The following is a 21,687-nucleotide window of genomic DNA, read 5'->3' on the forward strand; positions in this document are numbered from 1 at the left end:
ACAATGCTTTTCATATGAGCCTCCTTAAGCCCTACAAAAGAGAGCCTCCAAAAGAACCAATTATTGAAGACCCTCCCAAAATTGAAGACCAAGAAGAGGTACTACAACCCGAAGCTATCCTTCGGCATGAAGACAAGATACTATGACATGGTAAGATTATCCAATGGTATCTTATTAAGTTCCAAAATTGTCCTTTTGAAGATGCTAGATGGATGCAAGGAATCCACCTTAAGGATGGTATAAACCTTGTGAGCCCTTACAATGCTACATTAGAGTAAGCAAATGTACATGTTTCTTTTAAACGATTAATTTTTTTGTATTATAAGACTAATTATCTCCTTATTGTGCACAAATTTAAGTAGTATGCATACTAAGAATCATGTTTGGGATGACGACTTCTCTCAAACACCATTAGAATTTGTCACTCTACCTGGGAGGATGAAATGTGTTAGGAAATAAGACGTAGCTAAATAGATAATTGAGTAGATTACTTAATGGAGAGAGACAGATTTATATACACGAGATTATAGAGTAGAGAGAGAGAGAGGGAGAGAGAGAGAGAGAGAGGGAGAGAGAGAGAGAGAGTACACACGATATACGTGGTTCACCCAATGTGGGCTACGTCCACGGGAAAGCAGCCACTCAATGGCTTTAGTACTTCAAAACAAGAAGTAGTTTACAAAGGGATTATACCCTTAATGGAGCTCCCGCCTTGCTTCACTCTCACCACCTCACACTCACCTTGTTGCATCAACTTCACACTATCAAATGTGTGTAGAAATAGCCTCCTTTTATAGGCCAAAAGGGCTGCCCTCTCTTATGAGAGACAGCCATGTGTAGCCGCCCTTGTGCGAATAAGTCCAAATCGGACCCTCCAATCCGCCCATGTGTGGCCGCCCTTGAGAAGACAAGTCCGCTTTTGAATTCGGCCACCGGCCATTGACTTCCGACCACCGGCCATCGGCCATTGACTACCAGCCACCGGCCAACCGACCGGTTGTTTTTCGACCACTTTCCGGCCGTCGTCCGGCCATAATATTCCGGCGAAAAAAAAAGTCTCGGGGGCCTCCGTCCCCGAGGCCTTTAAAGTTACCCTTGATTCTTGTCCGTGAAAATTTTGGTTTTCGGTGAGTGATTTTCCTTCACGCACGATGGCTTCTCCTCATAATGGGGGCCTTACAAATGTGCGCTTTTACCACAGAAAATTACAAGGGTAAATCAGGCTCCATACTTAACAATCTCCCACTTGGAGACCGATCTCCAAACCAAACCTGTGATTGCTTTCCATTTTGGCTTCTTATCCTTGAATGCCGATTGAAGATGAGCAAAAGCTCAACTTCTCCTTGTTGACCACCTTTGTAAACATGTCTGCAGGATTTTCACTTGTATGCACCTTTCCTAGCTTTAGTTATCCCTCTTTCAAAAGAGTGCGTATGAAGTGATATCTCACCTCAATGTGCTTTGTCCTTGAATGAAAGGCTGAGTTCTTCGCAAGATGGATAGCGCTTTGGCTATCACTGTACAAGACACAATTGTCTTGTTTGAATCCAAGCTCTTCTAAGAATCTGTGAAGCCACAAAATTTCTTTGCTTGCCTCCGTCATTACTACATACTCTGCTTCCGTGGTAGAAAGTGAAACCACTTTCTGTAGCTTTGAAGCCCATCTTACTGCTGTGCCTCCAACCGTGAACACATAGCCAATAGTGATCCTTCGAGTATCTTTGTCACGTGCCATATCTGCATCAGCATACTCTTCTAGAAAAATATCAGTTCCTCCAAAATACAAAGTATTTGTTGTTGTTCCTTTTAGATACCTAAGTATCCACTTCACAGCTTGCCAATGCTCTTTACCTGGGTTGTCCATGAACCTACTGACAACTCCCACTGCATGTGCAATGTTTGGCCTTGTCCAGACCATAGCATACATTAGAGAACCTACCGCTGCAGCATATGGAACTTTAGACATATAGGCTATTTCCTCTTGTGTCTTTGGACACATATCCTTCGTTAGTTTAAAATGACCAGCCAAAGGTGTAGAAACTGGTTTTGCATTTTGCATTGCAAACCTTTCTAGTACCTTCTTGATGTAATCTTCTTGAGATAGCTTTATTGTCTTCTTCGTCCTGTCCCTTGATATTTTCATACCAAGTATCCTCTTTGCAGCACCTAAATCTTTCATTGAAAAAGATTTGGACAGCTCCTCTTTTAGGTCTTTGATGTTCTGCATGTTAGCACTTGCAATCAACATGTCATCAACATACAACATTAGGATGATGAATTTCCCATCTCCCAAATTCTCCGTGTAGACGCAGTGATCCGAGTTGCATCTTGTGAATCCATGATCCAACATCCATCGATCAAAATTCAAGTACCATTGTCTTGATGCTTTCTTTAAACCATACAAGCTCTTCTTTAATCTGCAAACCATTTTCTCCTTACCTTTTACTTCATACCCCTTTGGTTGAAGCATGTAGATTTCCTCCTCTAAGTCACCGTGAGGGAATGCTGTATTTATATCCATTTGCTCGAGATTTAGATCATGAGCAGCCACAAGGCTTAAGACAAGCCTAATTGAGTTCATTTTTACAACAGGAGAAAATATTTCATTGAAGTCAATACCTTTCTTTTGAGAAAAACCTTTTACCACAAGCCTAGACTTGTACCTTTTCTTCCCACCTTCTTCTTCCTTTAGCTTGTATACCCATTTGTTTTGAAGTGCCCGCTTACCTTTAGGCAACTCAACCAACTCCCATGTTTGGTTGCGATGTAGTGAGTCGATCTCCACTTGCATGCTCTTCGTCCATTCTTCTTTGGATTCATGTTGCATAGCTTCTTCATATGATTCCGGCTCTCCAGAATCTGAGATCAAGAGATGGTTGAAGGAAGGAACAAACCTTTCTGGAGGTCTACTTGCTCTTATAGATCTTCGGGGAATAGGTTGAGGCTCCTCATTTGGCCGACGTTGTTGCACATTGTCACCGTTTGCAGTCCTTGAGTCTTCACCGTCCTCAAGCTCCATGTACTCATCACCTGTTTTTTTTGTTTGTTTTCTTTCCAAGTAATCTTTGTACATATTTTGTTCGTTAAAAATTACATCCCTACTCCTTAAGATTTTACCATCTTTAGGATTCCATAGGCGATACCCAAAGTCTCCTTCTCCATAGCCAATGAAAAAACACTTTTTGGACTTTGCATCTAACTTTGATCTTAGGCTTCTATCTATGTGCATGAAAGCCTCACACCCAAACACTTTGAAAAATGCATAATTCACCGGTTTACCTGTCCATGCCTCTTCTGGAACTCCCCCATCCAATGCCGTTGAGGGTGACCGATTGATTAAGTACACATACGTACTTACAGCTTCCGCCCAAAGCTCAAGCGGTAGGCCTGCATGTAGCCGCATGCTTCGTGCTCGTTCCATGATTGTCATGTTCATCCTTTCCGAAATCCCATTTTGTTGAGGTGTCCTTGGGGTTGTCCTTTGCCTCCGAATGCCATTGCTAGCACAAAATCTTTCAAAAGCTTGGCTGCAATATTCGCCTCCATTGTCGGATCTGAGGCATTTAACCTTGGTGCCTGTTTCATTCTCCACAAAGGCTTTCCACCTTTGAATTATGGAAAATACATCGGATTTATTCTTTATGACATAAACCCATGTTTTTCTAGTCGCATCGTCTATGAATGTTACATAGTACAATGAGCCACCAAGTGATGGTGTACTTGCAGAACCCCAAACATCAGAATGAATCAACTCAAGTTTTTTATTTTTTCTTTCATTTCCTGATTTTTGAAATTTTACCCTCTTTTGTTTACCATAAACACAATCTTCACAGAACTCTAAGTCCACTTCTTTCAAACCTGGTAGAAGCTTCTTTGTTTGAAGGATTTGCATTCCTTTGGCACTCATATGCCCAAGTCGGTAGTGCCACACCGCACTGTCAACTTCTGTAGTTGCTGCACAAGCTGAAGGTTGTGTGCTAATAGTACACAAGTAAAGTGTACCGACTTTTTCACCCTTGGCAACCACCAAAGATCCCTTTGAGATCTTCCACCGTTTGTTTCCGAATGCAATGTTGTGACCTTCATAGTCTAATTGTCCCTGTAGAGATCAAATTTTTGCGAAGAGAAGGAACATGCCTAACATCTTTAAGCTTCCATTCATTTCCGTTAGCAGTTTTGACAGAAACTGTACCTTTGCCGACAATCTCACAAGCTTCATCATCTCCCAAGTATACATACCCAAAATTACCTTTGGTGTAGTCTTGGAAATGTTGCTTGTGTGGTGTTGCATGGAATGAAGCCCCGGAATCTACTATCCAGGAATTAGACACATTGTCTAATGAGAGAATTAGAGCATCTTGCTCTACTTTACCTGCCACATTGGCCTCCGATGTTGGCTTGTTGTCTTGAGACTCTGTCTCCTTCTTCTTCTTGGACTAGAAATCCTTCTTGACGTGGCCCTTCTTGCCACAGTTCCAACATTCAAGAACTGACTTTGTGCATGACTTGCTCCGCCTTGAGCGATCACGACCCTTTTGGTTTTTGAACCTCTCCTTAAGCCTTCCTCTTGTTTCCACTGATAGTGCAGCACTTGATGATTCTCCTATGCTTCTCCTTCGCATTTCCTCGCTTAGGAGAACACCCACAACATCATCAAACTTAAGAGTATTTGTGCCAGAGATAGAATTACTTACAGCCATCACAAGGTTGTCCCAACTATCCGGTAGAGATGATAGTATAAGGAGAGCTCGCACTTCGTCATCGAAATTGATTTTCACTGATTGAAGTTGACTTATGTTTGTGTTAAAGTCATTAGGTGTTCTGCAACTGAACCAGCGCTTCATAAGAAATACCTTATTGGATGCCAATGGTTTCTCGTAGAAGTCGTCAAGTGACTTCATCAAGTCCTCCGTGGTCTTCATCTCCGAAACATTGAAGGCCACCGTTGATGCCAAGCTTAACCGGATTGTTCCCAGTGCCTTTCGATCAAGGACAATCCATGCTTCATCTGCCATTGTTGCGGGCTTCTTCGCAAGACCGCCTAGTGGCAAATAGAGGTCCTTCTGGTAGAGATAGTCTTCAATCTGCATCTTCCAATGTTGGTAGTTTTGCCGTTGAACTTCTCAATCTTGAGCTTCCCTTCCTCCGCCATAACTCCCACTCAATTCAAGGAATCCTTTCCTTGAGATAATTTAGCTAGGAGCAAACCTTGCTCTGATACCAGTTGTTAGGAAATAAGACGTAGCTAAATAGATAATTGAGTAGATTACTTAATAGAGAGAGACAGATTTATATACACGAGATTATAGAGTAGAGAGAGAGAGAGAGAGAGAGAGAGAGAGAGAGAGAGAGAGTACACACGATATACGTGGTTCACCCAATGTGGGCTACGTCCACGGGAAAGCAGCCACTCAATGGCTTTAGTACTTCAAAACAAGAAGTAGTTTACAAAGGGATTATACCCTTAATGGAGCTCCGGCCTTGCTTCAATCTCACCACCTCACACTCACCTTGTTGCATCAACTTCACACTATGAAATGTGTGTAGAAATGGCCTCCTTTTATAGGCCAAAAGGGCTGCCCTCTCTAATGAGACAGCCATGTGTAGCCGCCCTTGTGCGAATAAGTCCAAATCGGACCCTCCAATCCGCCCATGTGTGGCCGCCCTTGAGAAGACAAGTCCGCTTTTGAATTCGGCCACCGGCCACCGGCCATTGACTTCCGACCACCGGCCAACCGACCGGTTGTTTTCCGACCACTTCCCGACCGCCGTCCGGCTATAATATTCCGGTGAAAAAGAATATTTCGACGGAAAAAAAAGTCTCGGGGGCCTCTGCCCCCGAGGCCTTTAAAGTTACCCCTGATTCTTGTCCGTGAAAATTTTGGTTTCCGGTGAGTGATTTTCCTTCACGCACGATGGCTTCTCCTCATAATGGGGGCCTTACAAATGTGCGCTTTTACCACAGAAAATTACAAGGGTAAATCAGGCTCCATACTTAATAAAATGGACTAAAGAGCAGACATGCTTGCGGTAGCTATGTCTTCCAAGCACCAAATGGATTAGTCATCCATCTTAAAATGATGTCGTAGGGTAAAAAGGGATCATCTACCCGCTAAGACAAATTGACTAATGACTATGGCTTTATCTCTTCTACCGTCATAGTCAAGGATGACTATGATTTCAAGAGAGAGGTAATGCCATTAAATCTAATATCTAACCAACCCAAACGATTTTCTCATATTAAACTGATCATGTAATGTGAGATAATAAACGGGAACAAGGGTTAGAATATAGGCATGTGCTTACGGATCTATCTCAACACGGGGCCAATGGTAAAAGGGTCCAAATGAGAGATGGTCTATGAAAGAGCAAGGTTAACTGATGGAGCTTAAAAGATCTTAGGGTTAGCTTCATCAAAGACCTCCGATGGTTAGTGTTAAAAGTCCTTTGACCTTAGGCAAGCTAGGAGCTTGAGGTGGGAACTTGACCTAAGCTTGAGGCGCTTATCATTCTTGATGACTAAGGTGCTTGAGGTGCTTGTCGTGCTTGATGACTAAGGTGCTTGAGGCGCTTGTCATTCTTGATGACTAAGGTGCTTGAGGTGCTTGTCGTGCTTGATGACTAAGGTGCTTGAGGTGCTTGTCATGCTTGATGACTAAGGTACTTGAGGTGCTTTCCATACTTAATGAGGAAGGTGGTTGAGAAGTTTCCCATGCATGGGGAGTAAGATACTTGAGTAAAAAAGAGACCCTTTAAACATAATGAGGAAAGTGCTTGAGAAGCTTCCCATGCATGGGGGGTAAGGTGCTTGAGTCAAAAAGAGACCCTACAAACTTAATGAGGAATGTGCTTGAGAAGCTTCCTATGCATGAAAGTCCCAAAGTTAGGGAAATCTTTGACATAACCTTCCACTCACCCAAAGGGCACCCCTTTTCTCAAAGGGCACATGGGACACATGTCAGACTGTCACTATGCTTAACCACATGGTGTGCTTGAATGCTATTGGTTGGGCTAAAGAGGGGTCCAATGAGATTATAATTCTATCCAACAAATATCTAGATATTTTCAAGCTCTCTCTCTCTAAGGGGTAAGGAGGACACTTGTCCAAAGACTACCCATCTATTTATGTTGCATGTGATTGGCTAGGGGGGAGAGGAGTCCAATGAGCTTGAAACATGTGTAAAAGCTATAACTCGCCCCAAGCAAGCAAGGGGGGTGCTCGGGGGATATACACCACACACACACACACACACACGCATTTTGTGGATTCATTCTCACTTGGTGAAAGTTGAGGAACTCCACCTCCTTCTCTAAGCTTGTGAGAAGTGAGAGCCTACACCAACACTCTTTGCTATGGAATGAAAATCCAACTAAGCGCCATGCTTCAATGCTTAAGCTTGCCATCTTCTCCATCTTCATTACTATGCTATCATGTATGCTAGTAAGAAGAGTGATGATAAGTGAAGAATTATTTCTTTCTCCTATGGAATGTTTCTTCTTCCTCTTCCCTATCCTCATTCCCCGCTAGCTCTCTCCACCTTCGAAGGTGTTTGAGGCCTTGGGACTGAGGCTGGGGATAGTTAATGCTTTCTACAAAGTTTATGTTATGCTTGTGATGCATGAAGCTTTCCATCTTCATTGCATCACCTAGGTCACAAGGAACACAAAGATTGTATTGTACCAAGGCTCTCTTGATGGGAGAGACTATAATACAAATGCCTATTGGAGGGGGGACCGGATCCGTATGAATCCGGTCCTCAACTATTGTCATGTTTTCTAAACTCTCTCTCTTGCAAAAGTATTGTTCATGCCAAGTTAACTAAGTACCATGTTTATGTTGCTACCATCAATTAAGTTCACCTGCTATGCTCACAAAGTAATTTCACAAAAGTGCTTCACCTAATTTCCTAATTCCGCTACTCTCAAAGTTCATAGGCCATTTCCATTACAGTGGTATCAGAGCATTTGGTTTCTCTTTTCCTACTTAAGAAGAGAGGTCCTTAATAAGCCTATTAATGGCTGTTTTTGTGAATTATATTAGGGAAAGTGGGACTGGGATCTTTTATCAGTTTTGTTGAGCCCACTATGTGGGATATGTTGCACACCTTGGGAGCTTTGGTCTTAATAATGGAGTCTTTTTAGACTTGCCTATGAAGTTACCATTATTGAGCCATAAGAAGTCAGACAGGACCTATCCCTCGACAACTTCTCTATGTTAGACTCACTTCACTACTCTCTATAATTAACCAATTTGAGATGTGGGTGTAGATACTTAAGTGCCTATTTTCAAAGGCTAAGAGGAGTAGCAACTAAGGTTTTGAATTGCCAAAGCATACACTATGTAAACAAGAGGGGAGGACATCGCAAATCTTACCCTGCATGGCAAAGGTCACAAAAGCTAAAAAAGTTCAAAAAGGGAGGAAAGAGTATCTCTTTTCTCACCTATGATGGCACCTTTGTTGCTACAGACAAAGTATTGGCTTTCATCCAACAATTTGATGCGGCCTTTGGAGACGAGGGCTTCATGGAGTCCTCCAAGCTATGCCATGTAGCTATGCACTTCCAAAAATTGGCTCGTCAATGGTGGGCTAGCCTTCGTGGCAACGGCCAAGCCCCAAAGACATGGAAAACTCTACGAGTTTCCATCATGAAGTAATTCCTTGCAAGCGATGCAAAGGACAAAGTACTTACCGAATGGCGGAGTTTGAGGCTTCTCACTCATGAGTCTATCCACAAATATGTGGACAAGTTTTGGTATTTACACCTCAAGGCTACTTTCTTTCAAAAGATAGACTTTGCTGAGAAAAAGCAACAATTCTATGCGGGATTACGTGAAGAGATGGCCGAGTATGTCAACTCTCAACGGCCTGGTTCTATCAGCGAAGTAATCCACCATACCATGGCTGCTTCAACATAAATTTCCAACAAGGTGTTAGAGGGAATGTCAAGCCCATGGAAAATAAAGACAAAAGTGATGCAAAGGGAAAAATTAATGCCCAAAATTCTTCCCAAGGCCATTCCAACAACAACAACAATCATCGGTCCAACGAGAAAGGAGTTTACAAAGGTAAAAATACTCTCTCCTGACGAGATTGAAAATTTTTGCAAGAATCACAAATGTTTTAAGTGTGGGGAGCAAGGACATGGTTATCGTTCTTGCCCCAAAAGATATGCTTGCAATGAGACTCCTAGAGCTTCCACTATAGAAGCTCCAAGAGAGGATGCTCATTGCAAAGGAGCACCTCTCTCCTATGCTCTCGGAAAGGTAAGGGAGCATTATGCCTTGATCTTGTTTGACCCTCGTTCTACTCACAACTTCATATCAAAACGGAGTTGGCCACCAAGTTGGGCATTCAAGCTTTTGACATGGGAGATGTTGTAACTGCCGATGCCACTTTCAAGGGACAACAAGCTATGTCGACAAAGAAGACTTCTTTATATCTCCTCTCCAAGATGAGGATGCTATCCTAGGGGCACCATGGTTCAACCGCATGGCTGCCAACATGAAGTTCCCTGAAAGGAGAATCTACTTCACCTATAGGGGGAGGAATATGTATATAGATGCTAATGAGTCTCGTCGTACTATACCACTTGTAAATCCTCTTGCCCTTGATAATTCAATGAAGAGCTCAGTTTTTGCCTACATGATTTTTGTCAAAGAGTCCCTAAAAGGCCCTAATGTTTCATCAAAGGTGAATGGTAGGAATCAAGAAGAGTTAGACTTGTCTACCTTTCTAAAAGGATTCCAAGATGTGTTCATTGATGATGTCCATATGGAATCACCTCCAAAACAAGGGGATGATGACCATCGAATTGAGCTCCTATCAGGAAGCTCATTGCCTAACAGACCTCCTTATCCAGTTTCACAAGCTCAACAAGAGGAGATCATGAGGCAAGTACAAGAATTGGTAGACAAAGGTATGGTGAGGCCTAGCTCCTCTCCCTTTTGTTCTCCAGTCCTTTTAGTGCAAAAGAAAGATGGTACGTACCGCATGTGTGTGGACTATCGTGCACTAAACCATATCACTATCAAAAACAAATTTCCCGCACCTTGGGTAGAAGATGTGCTTGATAAGCTACAAGGCTCTACCTACTTCAGTAGGATTGACCTTAAAAGTGGCTACCATCAAATAAGGATAGTGAATGAAGATATCCTAAAGACCGCGTTTCGTACAATGTTTGGTCGTCATGAATATCTAGTCATGCCTTTTGGCTTGACCAATGCACCAGCTACATTCAATCGATTAATGGAGAAAATTTGTGACCCTACCGCAAATTCACTGGAGTGTTCTTTGATGATATCATCATCTACTCCAATTCCTTGGAGGAACACAAGAAACATCTCCAAGTGTTTTTTCAAGCATTAAGGGAGAATAAGCCTTTTCTCAATCAAAAGAAAAGCGAGTTTTTTCTTCAAGAGATTCAATACTTAGGTCATATTATCTCTTGGGATGGTATCCATATGGATCCATCAAAGTTGGAGGTAATAAAAGCATGGCCCAATCCAAGGAATCTACATGAGCTAAGAAGCTTTATTGGTATGTGTGCATACTATAGACGCTTCATAGCAAAATTCTCTCAAATAGCAGGACCATTACATGACTTAACAAAGAAAAACGTTAAGTATTCATGGACTGCTAATGAGCAAAGTGCTTTTGATAAGCTCAAGGACAAGATTACCTCCCAACCAGTCCTTATGCTTCTAGATCTCTCAAAGCCATTTGAGGTCCAATGTGAAGCTTGTGGTGATTACCTTGGAGCAGTATTGCTTCAAGAAGGGCATGCCATAGCATATGAGAGCCGAAGGCTCAACACGAATGAACAGGTCTTAGGCATTTATGAGAATGAGCTGTTAGCTGTTCTACATGCCCTAGACACATGGAAGCACTATCTATTGGGGACTCCATTCATTTTACGAACAGACCATCAAAGTCTCAAGTAATTCATGATGCAAAAAAAGCTTTCTGACAAACAAATGAGGTGGGAAAATTTTCTTTCGTAATTTAATTTCCACATTGCTCACATTGCTGGTAGGCACAATCAAGTGGCTGATGCACTTCCATGACGACTAAAAATTAATGTTGTGCCAATAGCAACTCACAATGATCTATCTTCTATGATAGATGAGTATGCTATTGACCCTGACTTTAAAGACATAATGTCAGCCCTTGCTTAGGGGAAGAAAGAGGAACCATTCACCTTGCAGGATGGTTATCTTCTCCATGGAAATAGGCTATGTGTTACCCACTCCCTTCGTATGAAAGTCATGTATGAATCCCATGCTCCTCCCTATGCAGGGCATAGAGGCATTCAACCTACTCTTCGAGGAGTAGAGATGTACTTTTATTGGCCTACCATGAAAGTGGACATACAAGAGTATGTTTCAAAATGTGTGGTATGCCAAATGACCAAGTATGATAGAGAGAAGCAACCTGGATTACTTCAGCCATTGCCAATCCCTAATTCACCATGGGCAAGTATATCAATGGATTTTATCTTTGGATTATTACCCAAGTCTATCCATGGGAATACAAAAATATGGACAATAGTGGACAGGTTTAGCAAGCAAGCACACTTTATCCTTGTCAAGAAGACTATTAAGGCACACAACTCTCTTCATATCCCATATTTTCAAACACCATGGATTGGCAACATCCATCATGTCAGATAGAGATCCTAAAATGACTAGTACCTTTTGGAAAGGTCTCTTCAAGAATCTAGGTACAAGATTGTATTTCTCTTAGACCTATCACCCGCAAACGGATGGCCAAAGTGAGAATATAGCCAATCTTACAATTCTTGATCTACTAAAGACCTACGTTAGAGAAGTAGATCAACGCTCACAATGGGAAAAGTCGTCACCTCTTCTAGAGTATGTGTATAATAATACAATCCATACTTCTATGGGAAAAGAACCTTTTGAAATCATAGAGGGAAGACCTTAAAGTCCCTTGCTACTTAAAGTACACAGGAAGATCTTCGCTGTCAATGAGTATAGCCATGACCTGCAAGCATCTTTTCAAAAGGTTAAGGAGGCTATATCCATATCCCAACTAAGGCAAAAAGCTGCTACTGACAAGAACATAAGGCCTTAACACTCAAAGAAAATGATTGGGTCTTACTTAAGTTTCCTAAGGCTCGATTGAGGCAAACGACGGGCAAAAGCCCTATGGGCCATCAAAACTATTATGCTAAACTAGCAAAAAGATACTATGGTCCTTTTCAAATTTTGAAGCCAATCAATATGGTGGCTTACCAACTCAAGTTGCTTAACCATTGGCTCATACACAATGCTTTTCATGTGAGCCTACTTAAGCCCTACAAAGGAGAGCCTCCAAAAGAACCAATTATTGAAGACCCTCCCGAAATCGAAGACCAAGAAGAGGTGCTACAACCCGAAGCTATCCTTCGGCATGAAGATAAGGTTCTACGACATGTGAAGATTATCCGATGGTATCTTATTAAGTTGCAAAATTATCCTTTTGAAGATGCTAGATAGATGCAAGGAATCCACCTTAAGGATATTATAAAGCTTGTCAACACTTACAATGCTACATTAGAGTAAGAAAACGTACATGTTTCCTTTAAATGAAAAATGTTTTTGTCTTATAAGACTAATTATCTCCTTATTGTGCACAAATTTAAGTAGTATGCATACTAAGAATCATGTTTGGGATGACTACATCTCTCAAACACCATGTAGAATTTGTCACTCTACTTGGGAGGATGAAATGGACTAAAGAGCAGACATGGTTGCGGCAGCTATGTCTCCCAAGCACCAACTGGATTAGTCATCCATCTTGAAATGATGTCGTACGGGTAAAAAGGGATCCTCTACCCGCTAAGACAAATTAACTAATGACTATGGCTTTATCTCTTCTATCTCATAGTCGAGGACGACTATGATTTCAAGAGACAGGTAATGTCATTAGATCTAATATCTAACCAATCCAAATGATTTTCTCATATTAAACTGATCATTTAATGTGGGATAATAAACGAGAACAAGGGTTAGAATATAAACATGTGCTTACGGATCTATCTCAACACGGGGCCAATGGTAAAGGGGTCCAAATGAGAGATGGTCTGTCAAAGAGCAAGGTTAACTAATGAAGCTTAAAAGACCTTAGGGTTAGCTTCATTAAAGACGTCCAATGGTTAGTGTTAAAAGTCCTTTGACCTTAGGCAAGCTAGGGCTGAGCTTGAGGTGGGAACCCGACCTAAGCTTGAGGTGCTTGTCGTGCTTGATGACAAAGGTGCTTGAGGTGCTTGTCATGCTTGATGACTAAGGTACTTGAGGTGCTTGTCATACTTAATGAGGGGTGCTATCATTTAACGAGCGGAAAACGAGAAACCAAAAGCGAGCAAGGGGAAAAATTCATTGGAGTCCCATATTTTTATTGTGTTTGTAAGCTATGGATGGCTACAAAAATCAAATTGAGCTAGTCAATTGCAACATTGGATCTAAGCTTGTTATGGAATGCCACTTGTCCCATCTATTTCAAGCCCAAGATATATTATTTCGTTTTCTCATAAGTGCCATGGTATGTTTTGATTAGACAAGTCTAACTCTTTTTGATTCCTACCATTTACATTTGATGAAACATTAGGATCTTTAAGGGACTCTTTGAAAAAATTCATGTACGCAGAAACTGAGCTCTTCATTGATTTATCAAAAGCAGGTGAATTTACAAGTGGTATAGTATGATCATACTCACTAGAATCTATATACATGTTCTTTCCCCTGTAGGTGAAGAAGATTCTCCTTTCAAGGAACTTCATGTTGGCAGCCATGCGGTCGAACCATGGCGCCCCTAGGATAGCATCCTCATGTTGGAGAGGAGAGATGAAAAGGTATTCTTTGTTGACATAGCTTTGGACATGAAGCCTCAACTTCCCAATCAAGGGAGTAACGGAGGCTTGATGTCCCTTGAAAACTGTGTCAACCGCTACAATATCTCCCATCTCAAAAGCTCGAATACCCAGCTTGGTGGCCAACTCCATTGATATGAAGTTGTGAGTAGAACCATGGTCAAACAAGATGAAGGAATCATGCTCCCTTACCTTCCCCCAAGCATAAGAGAGAGGTGATCCTTTGCAATGAACATCCTCTTTTGGAGATTCGATGGTGGAAGCTCTAGGAGTTTCATTGTGAGCATTTCTCTTGGGGCAAGAACGATAGCCATGTCCTTGCTACCCACACTTTAAACACTTATGGTCCTTGCGAAAAGCTTCAAGCTCTTCAGGAGAGATTTTGTTTTTACCTTTGTAAATTCCCCTCTCCTTGGACTGATTGTTGTTGTTTGAATTGCCTTGGGAAGAATTTTGGACATTGGTTTTCCCCTTGGCATCACTTTTGTCTTTATCTCCATGGATTTGACATTATGTCTAGCCCCTTCTTGGAAATTGATGCGCGAAGGAACCATGGTGTGGTGGATTACTTTGGTGATAGAATTAGGCCGTTGACAGTTGATGTACTCGGCCATCTCTTCAGGCAGTCAAATTTTTCATCTAGCCAGTCATAGAGATAAGGACTGATTTGGAGAAGGTCAAGGGTTAATTTACACTTGCTTTGAATGGGTAAAAATTGGATGAGTAGCTAGAGTATATGCTGATCGTGCACAGTTTGAAAGTCAAACTAGGACACATTGAGAATACATCTAGTTATTAACAGAAGTGGTTCCTTAGTATGTTGTCAATCACTATGCTACACACTCTTTAACTAGTTTTACTCAGTTAGATCATGTCAAACCTAACTTTTATATGTAAGATAGGGGTATGATAGTTTTTTTCATTGATTATTGTATAAGCGTAGAAAGGGGGGTCATATTCACTAATATAAGTCGTATATAAGGGTTTTATCAAAGTTGTCTGCTTGTAGGTGGCGTCCCATTTTGTATATAGAGTGAATCCCCCGGGGGTATGATTTACAATGTCCTCCCCTCTTGTATTCTCTAGGAGAATAACCATAGCTTTCGTCAAAAGAGGAGGAAGGTGAAGAGTAAGGAGCAGAGGGTGACCTCTTTCTTGCCCTTTTCTTTCTTTTTTCCTCTCTTCCCTTTCGGAGTGACAAGGAGAAGGACTGTGTGTTGATTGTTTCCTCTTAGGAGGAGTTGGCAATCGTCTAGACCTCTATCTTCGTGGAGCCACATCTTCAGAGGAACTTAAAGTCCCATTACTTTCTTGCTCTTTGGATTCCTCCTCTCGTATGGGAGAGAGTCTTATTTTGGGGGTCTCTTTAAGAGGCCTCCTAAGCTCTCTCTCCTCTTGGAGAGGAAGGGAAATCCTATAAGCACAAAGTTGTTGAGTAACTTTGGCTTGCAAAGCAGGGTTGCCCATAGCTTGCTACAACTTAGCAACAAGATAATTAACAAACATGGGGGCATCATCATTAGCACCTTCATGGGCAAGATCAAAGTTATCAATGTTCCTTCTACTCTCTTGGTTATTGTCAGCCATGTTAACAAAATCTGTGTACTTACTTAGTGTATTACGGGAGAGAGTTATTGATGTCGACCACATTTGATGACCAAATTAGAGGTGTTCCTGATCTCTCTCACATGGAGGGAAAATTTTCATTGTATGGGACACCAACCATCAGCTCCATGTGTGAAAAGATTGGGCATTGCGGGAGTGGCTAGATGAATTCTCTACACCAAAGGTTGAGTGCAAGATTCTGAAGTGTGACTTTGCAGAGATGGCGGAATTTCTATTCGTGCTCGGCATGATCAACAAGTAAGTTTATTGACACTTCTATTGGTGTACTTGATATTATTATTTGTTAATATTATGTTACATTAAAAAATAGAGTGACACGAGTCCATGTGCCTCACACCACTGTGCACAACATATTTATAATGCAAAAATTAGTGCTTGCGGACCCACAGTCCTTATTGGTCAAATTCAATGAAGAAGATAGGGCAAAAGCTGATAGGGCACTTTGTGGGACGGCAATGAACCGTTCAAAATTTCTTAGACTATCTATGTCTTTGCTAGTGCAACTATTGTGGAAGGTAATTCTAAATTTATAATACACATGCATTAGGTAAGTACATGGGGTTTTTCTTGGAAATTAGTTTGATTTGGCGATTTGTATTGCATGAAGAGTTCGATGCATTGTATAGGCTGAAAACACAAAATTTACCTGTCAAGGGGAGTAGAGAGTACCCCATGCACGAAGATGATTACAAGGATATGATTTGGCTGTGAAAGATACTTATAACTATTTTTTTGTGAAAGGGACTAGAGGTAGCAATCATAGCCAATCCAAAAAATGGAACGTTTTTTTTTTAAAATGCATCTCTTTTGTGGACTGGGGAGAGAAGGGTTGCAAAATGACCCCCTTCAGAGTCTTCGAGGTTGTATGTGCACGCGTTAGTCCTTCGGAGTAAGTACTATCTACTTTTGAAAGAACTCTTTGTTCTCATTAATTTATTAAGAATGTTATCTAATGGTAAATTGCAAAAAATATCGCTTAATCAATATATTGGCCAAGGGTGATGTGTCATTAGTGGATGCATTTATTCCAACGCATGAGAATCTCTTCTCACAATGGTTGAGAATGCATGTATATTGGTGGCAACTTGAAATGTGAGCATATTAACATTAGATTTTGGGGTCTTATCTAGTATTTACACATTACTAATACTTAAAGTACAGGGGTGTATTTAGTGTGGCTGAGAAGATGGAGGCCGATAACTCCACGTTAAAGAATCTACTTGCACGCACCACACGTGATTGTGGCATGTCTCTTAGCGAGGAAATGTAGGCTTTTTGACAAAAGAACTTTGGAAAGGCCTTTGTGCTGTGGAAGGAAGCCATCCGAGCCACACACAACACAAAGGAACAACTGCATTTTGCATGTATTGTCCGACCCTTGCAGTGTATTGATTACAATATATAGTTGTGGTAAGGAATGTCTGGGTTGTTTTCAACATACTTGTTCCCTTCAATACCATGAAGACATATGAAAAGATATGCAGGTATTGAACTTTACAATTTTATTAGGATGCAATATTAAAATTGTGTGTCATGAATGGTGGAGTTATTCCTCTTGTTATTTGTAGATTTTGGTTGGACGTCCCTAAGATATATCTTTATAGTCCACACCCCGAGCATCCCAATGATGCGTGGGTGGAGTCTGAGAGAGAGGAGAGCGGTCTCTATCCCGATAGTTGGATAGAGAATCTCCATGGTAAGGAAACATGGAGAGACTGTCCATAGTTTTGGGACTATGCGGACGGAAAATTTTTCGAAGACAAAGCTTAAGCATACAATGGTAAGTAATGTTTTTCTTGTTCAACTAATGTGTTTGGTTTGCTATGGTATCCTCACTTTCTTTTGGACTTGCATCATTGCACAAGAAGGTTAAGGGTAAGGGTAAAAGCAGAAGTGTCACCATCTATTAGCCTCCCACCGATGTCATTGCCCCTAGCACGACCAAGGGACGTCAAAGCCCAAAAACTGCAGTGGACAGACCTAAACAAGGTAAGAAGAGAGGATGGCCAATCATTAGAATTTAACTAGAGTACTCGAAAGATTTTCAGAGTGAAAGGAGCAAGCATGAAGGTGACGGGTCGGATGATGAGCAGGGTGATTCCAAATGTCACTTGGAGTCACGGAGGTCTAGTTGTTTTCAGGATTCAAGATCCTGGGGTCCCAAGAAAACCATGTCCATTTCTACTGGACAAAGCGAGAAAAACCACCCAGTTTCTACTTGGTCACTGGAACCACTTGACTCCTTTCCACTAGGTAAGAAATGCCACCACAAATAAATTCTTTTTTAACAACAACAAAACTGTGGTACCCAACATTTCATAAAATCTTGTGTTTGACACAATTTTGGCTCACTCTAATGCAGAAATGGTAGAAATTATAAGTGTTGGGGTATTTCCAGTACATCTCGTAGTACTTGCTGATCTATGCCATCTACAAAAGGCTCTCATGGATCCAAAGATTTCTTCTGAGTGATTTTATGACACCTTGGCATCCACTTTAAACTTGATAATTACTCTCTCAATCTTCTTTTGCATGGTATTTATGTATTGCAAGAGTGTTTGAGTGATCCAACATTTGATTGGGTCTCTCTTACACTCCGACAAAATGGAGCCTAATCAGCGGCTTTGAGGGGTACGACTTGTGTGGGTAGACATTTAAACACATTGCAAACTTGATGCTGGCATTGGTGGCATACACCGATGGAATGCATTCTTCATCAAGCTTATTGCCGGTGTGTTCACCTTGGCTGAATTTTTTTTACTATTAGATGGCATAGTAGTCATGGCGTGCTAAGCAGACCACTTGGCACTCATCATCGAGGAGGCCCGCTTGGACGGTTTTTTCTATCTTTGCACCATTTTTCTCTAGATTGTGTCACACAAATACACTGTGATAGATGACTTCACAAATCCAATAACATCTCATTTATTTCTCCACAAATTTCATGATTGGTAGATATTGGTGTGTCTTTTGTTTAAAACAATATCCATATTGCAGTTGCGACCTTATTATTGGTCATGTTCACACGTAAAATTGAAGGCCTTCCAATGATTCCACTATATGAACATCAAGCTGGAGATGTGGTAGCTGACAATGATGGGTTTAAGTTTGATAGTGACATGATCCGAGAGCCACTACATGATTTGCCATGGATGCTAGATGCCCTTGGAGTACCATTTTGGCATGGTGTGGAAAAGAGAAACTTCTTTGCTTGGTAAGTCAAGGAGGGCACTTTTATGCTTGATTTTTGCCATTGAACTAGTCTGCTAATATGCCATTGAAATGTGTGCTAATGTTTGTGCTATTGTAAACAGGTGGTTGTTGGGTACATTCACAAAGGTTGGAGATGGAATTTTGGATAGTCTTGCAGGTTGTGGTGGCTTGGCAATGGCCTGCAAGCATCTACAACAACATTGCATCATCATTGATTGGGATAAAAAACTATTTTTGGCACGTATTCAATCACAGCAATGGCTTCCTACTAATCTAGGATCAAATCCTCATGTGGGTGAGGTATCACGTAGAGCACAACCACAACCACCCCCATATCCTTTACAATGTTGCCAAGAGTCGGTTGTGCCATCTGCTCCTCCTTTGAGTAGACCTCTGACTATAGTGCCAGGTTGGTCAACCGCTCTATTGGCCATTGTTTTCCACACTGCCCATGGGGTCCCCACTTGCACACGCCCCATTAGCGCAACCCCCATTGGATTAGCGGCCACCAGGAAACTAAATCTCAACTTGTATTGATTACTCCATATGAACTTGTTCTCTATGTAATGGCACAACAAAACTTACTAATTGGTCATACTATCTTTTAATTCTCGCACCATGTGCTATGTGTTTGAAACTATGTCTTGTTTTTTTTGTAACCATGTTTAGTTTTTGAAGGCAAGTCAATCGATGGTGGTTAATCTTTTAGTGAGATTATTTTTCTTCGTAATATCTTATGTGAAATAATTACGGAGGACATGGTGCAAATGACCTTTGAAGTAAAGATGCTTGGGTTTTTTTTTTAAATAGCCAAAAGACCACTAGTTTCATTCATTCATTCATGCACAAGTCATTCTAATTCAATATCTATTTTCTAAAGTTATTCCTTTAGTTTTCTCTCATTCACATATTTACCATGCCTAGAGGAAATTGCAGACAACGCAATTAGCGTGTTTAACCCCCTCCCCATGTTGACCCCATCAACAATGTGCATGCCAATTACATTTTCAATACTGTATATGCTATGAATAATGTAACACAGCAAGAGTGCACACAACTACATGGACGCTCTTCGTGCAGTCAACGAGGGCATAAGATCCATATTAAACGCCATGCAAGACCTTGATTTCAATACACATCCAACCAAAGGGTATATTTAGCAAGTTGTTGCACTAGCCAACAATGCAAACATGATTTGGGGGGAACATGGTTTTTGCACTCCACACAGGAGTGTGCATCCTTCAAACGACATGTGGAGGCTTGGGTAGAAGTGTGGATGTTTGCATCCTTCAAACGACATGTGGAGGCTTGGGTAGAAGTGTGGATGGCAAACATTGCTATGCAAGGGCAAGCCAGTGGAACCAAGAACAACAACAACAAACAACCAGATCTCACCTTTCCTTGCTAATGTTAGAGAAATAAGGGATTGACACCATATTAGCATATTGTACTATTTTTTTATCCATATCTATCTTGTTGTAGTTTTTGTTTTCAGTTCTATACTTTGAACCCTTTTAATATTAGTCTATGGTTTTTTAATTGCAGTCTTTAGATTTTGTTCAAAATCGAATTTCACTATTATGGAGTGTTGACCGTTGAAATTAATTTGTTGTGAATGTTTTTTGTGCATGCATCATTGTTCGATTGATGGCTTATCATGTTGCATAGTGTATAGCATGATGTTTGAAAAGAGGGTGTTTGCTCTGCTATGGGTATATTTTTTGTGTTTGTATACAAATGTGCATGTGTATGAGTTCTCACAAGTGTGACAAAATAGAAGGGCAGTTATCACATTGGTGGTTAAGCTTGTTGCCCAACATATATCACAACATGATAGAAGAAAACTCGCATGTATGATTGAGAAAATAGTGTGTGTGAGAGAGATTTATAAATCATGAATGTTTGATAGAGAGAGAGAGAGAGAGAGAGAGAGAGAGAGAGAGAGAGAAATGATGATGGAGAAGAAGAAACATATTGATCAAACATTGAAGGAAACTAACCAAAGAGACCTTGGAGATCTATCGAGCGAGGAGAGTTGAGCTCAAGATAGGTTATTCAAGATGGAAATAGCATTAACCCATCTACCAATCTTGGGTAGTAGAATGGTTGGACATTTACCCATTTTTTTTAACACACATGCAACCATCGGCAAAGCACACACACACACACATGAGAGAGAGAGAATAAAGTCAAGAAGAAGAGGAAAAGAATCTTTTTGGAATCTACTCTCGCCGAATTCCAAAAAAGTGCTCGCAGAAAAATGCTCGCCAAAAAATTACGTATGTGAGCAAGAATCCGATCTATAGACAAGGAAAGACCACCTGACACTTGTCAATCTAACAAGTAAATATCGACAACGGGTCCATCAAAGTCTATAGACCAAAATCTCCAAAGCTAGTGTCTTGGCTCCCAGATTTCTTGTGTTTAGGACATGTGTGTTGTTGTTGTTTTTAGAATTATACTTATACACAAAAGAACATAACAATTCAAAATACAACTGTCTTTAGACAAAGGACAATGATAAGCACAAAAACAACTCAGTCTATGATTCATTTTTGTACATCATAGTGAGAATGAGGTATCATTCTTGTGTTTTGTACATAGATAGTCAAGGACAACTTATTCTAAAGTGAAAGAGGCCAGGTTGAGGGTAATAGCTTAGCCAAAAAGATCCTTAGTAAATATAGAGTCCTTACATGCATCCATATAAACAAGACAACATAGTCCTTAGCCTTGAATATGTAGAACAGGTGTCAATAAACCTATTAGTTGTTATCCATGTTCTACTTCAAACCTTTTTAACTTATACCTACCATCCATGTAGTGTTAAATATAAAAAAGGATCCATTCTCGGAACAATATGCCATAGATGAAAGTGACATATGTGTGTGTGTATGTGTATGCATATTATATATCAAATATATATTTATTAATATATCTATGTAAATGAGTATATGCATATGTATAAATATGTTT

Source organism: Adiantum capillus-veneris, chromosome 25, assembly GCF_014529385.1.
Source record: "Adiantum capillus-veneris isolate H3 chromosome 25, ASM1452938v2, whole genome shotgun sequence".
NCBI classification, from domain to species: Eukaryota; Viridiplantae; Streptophyta; class Polypodiopsida; order Polypodiales; family Pteridaceae; genus Adiantum; species Adiantum capillus-veneris.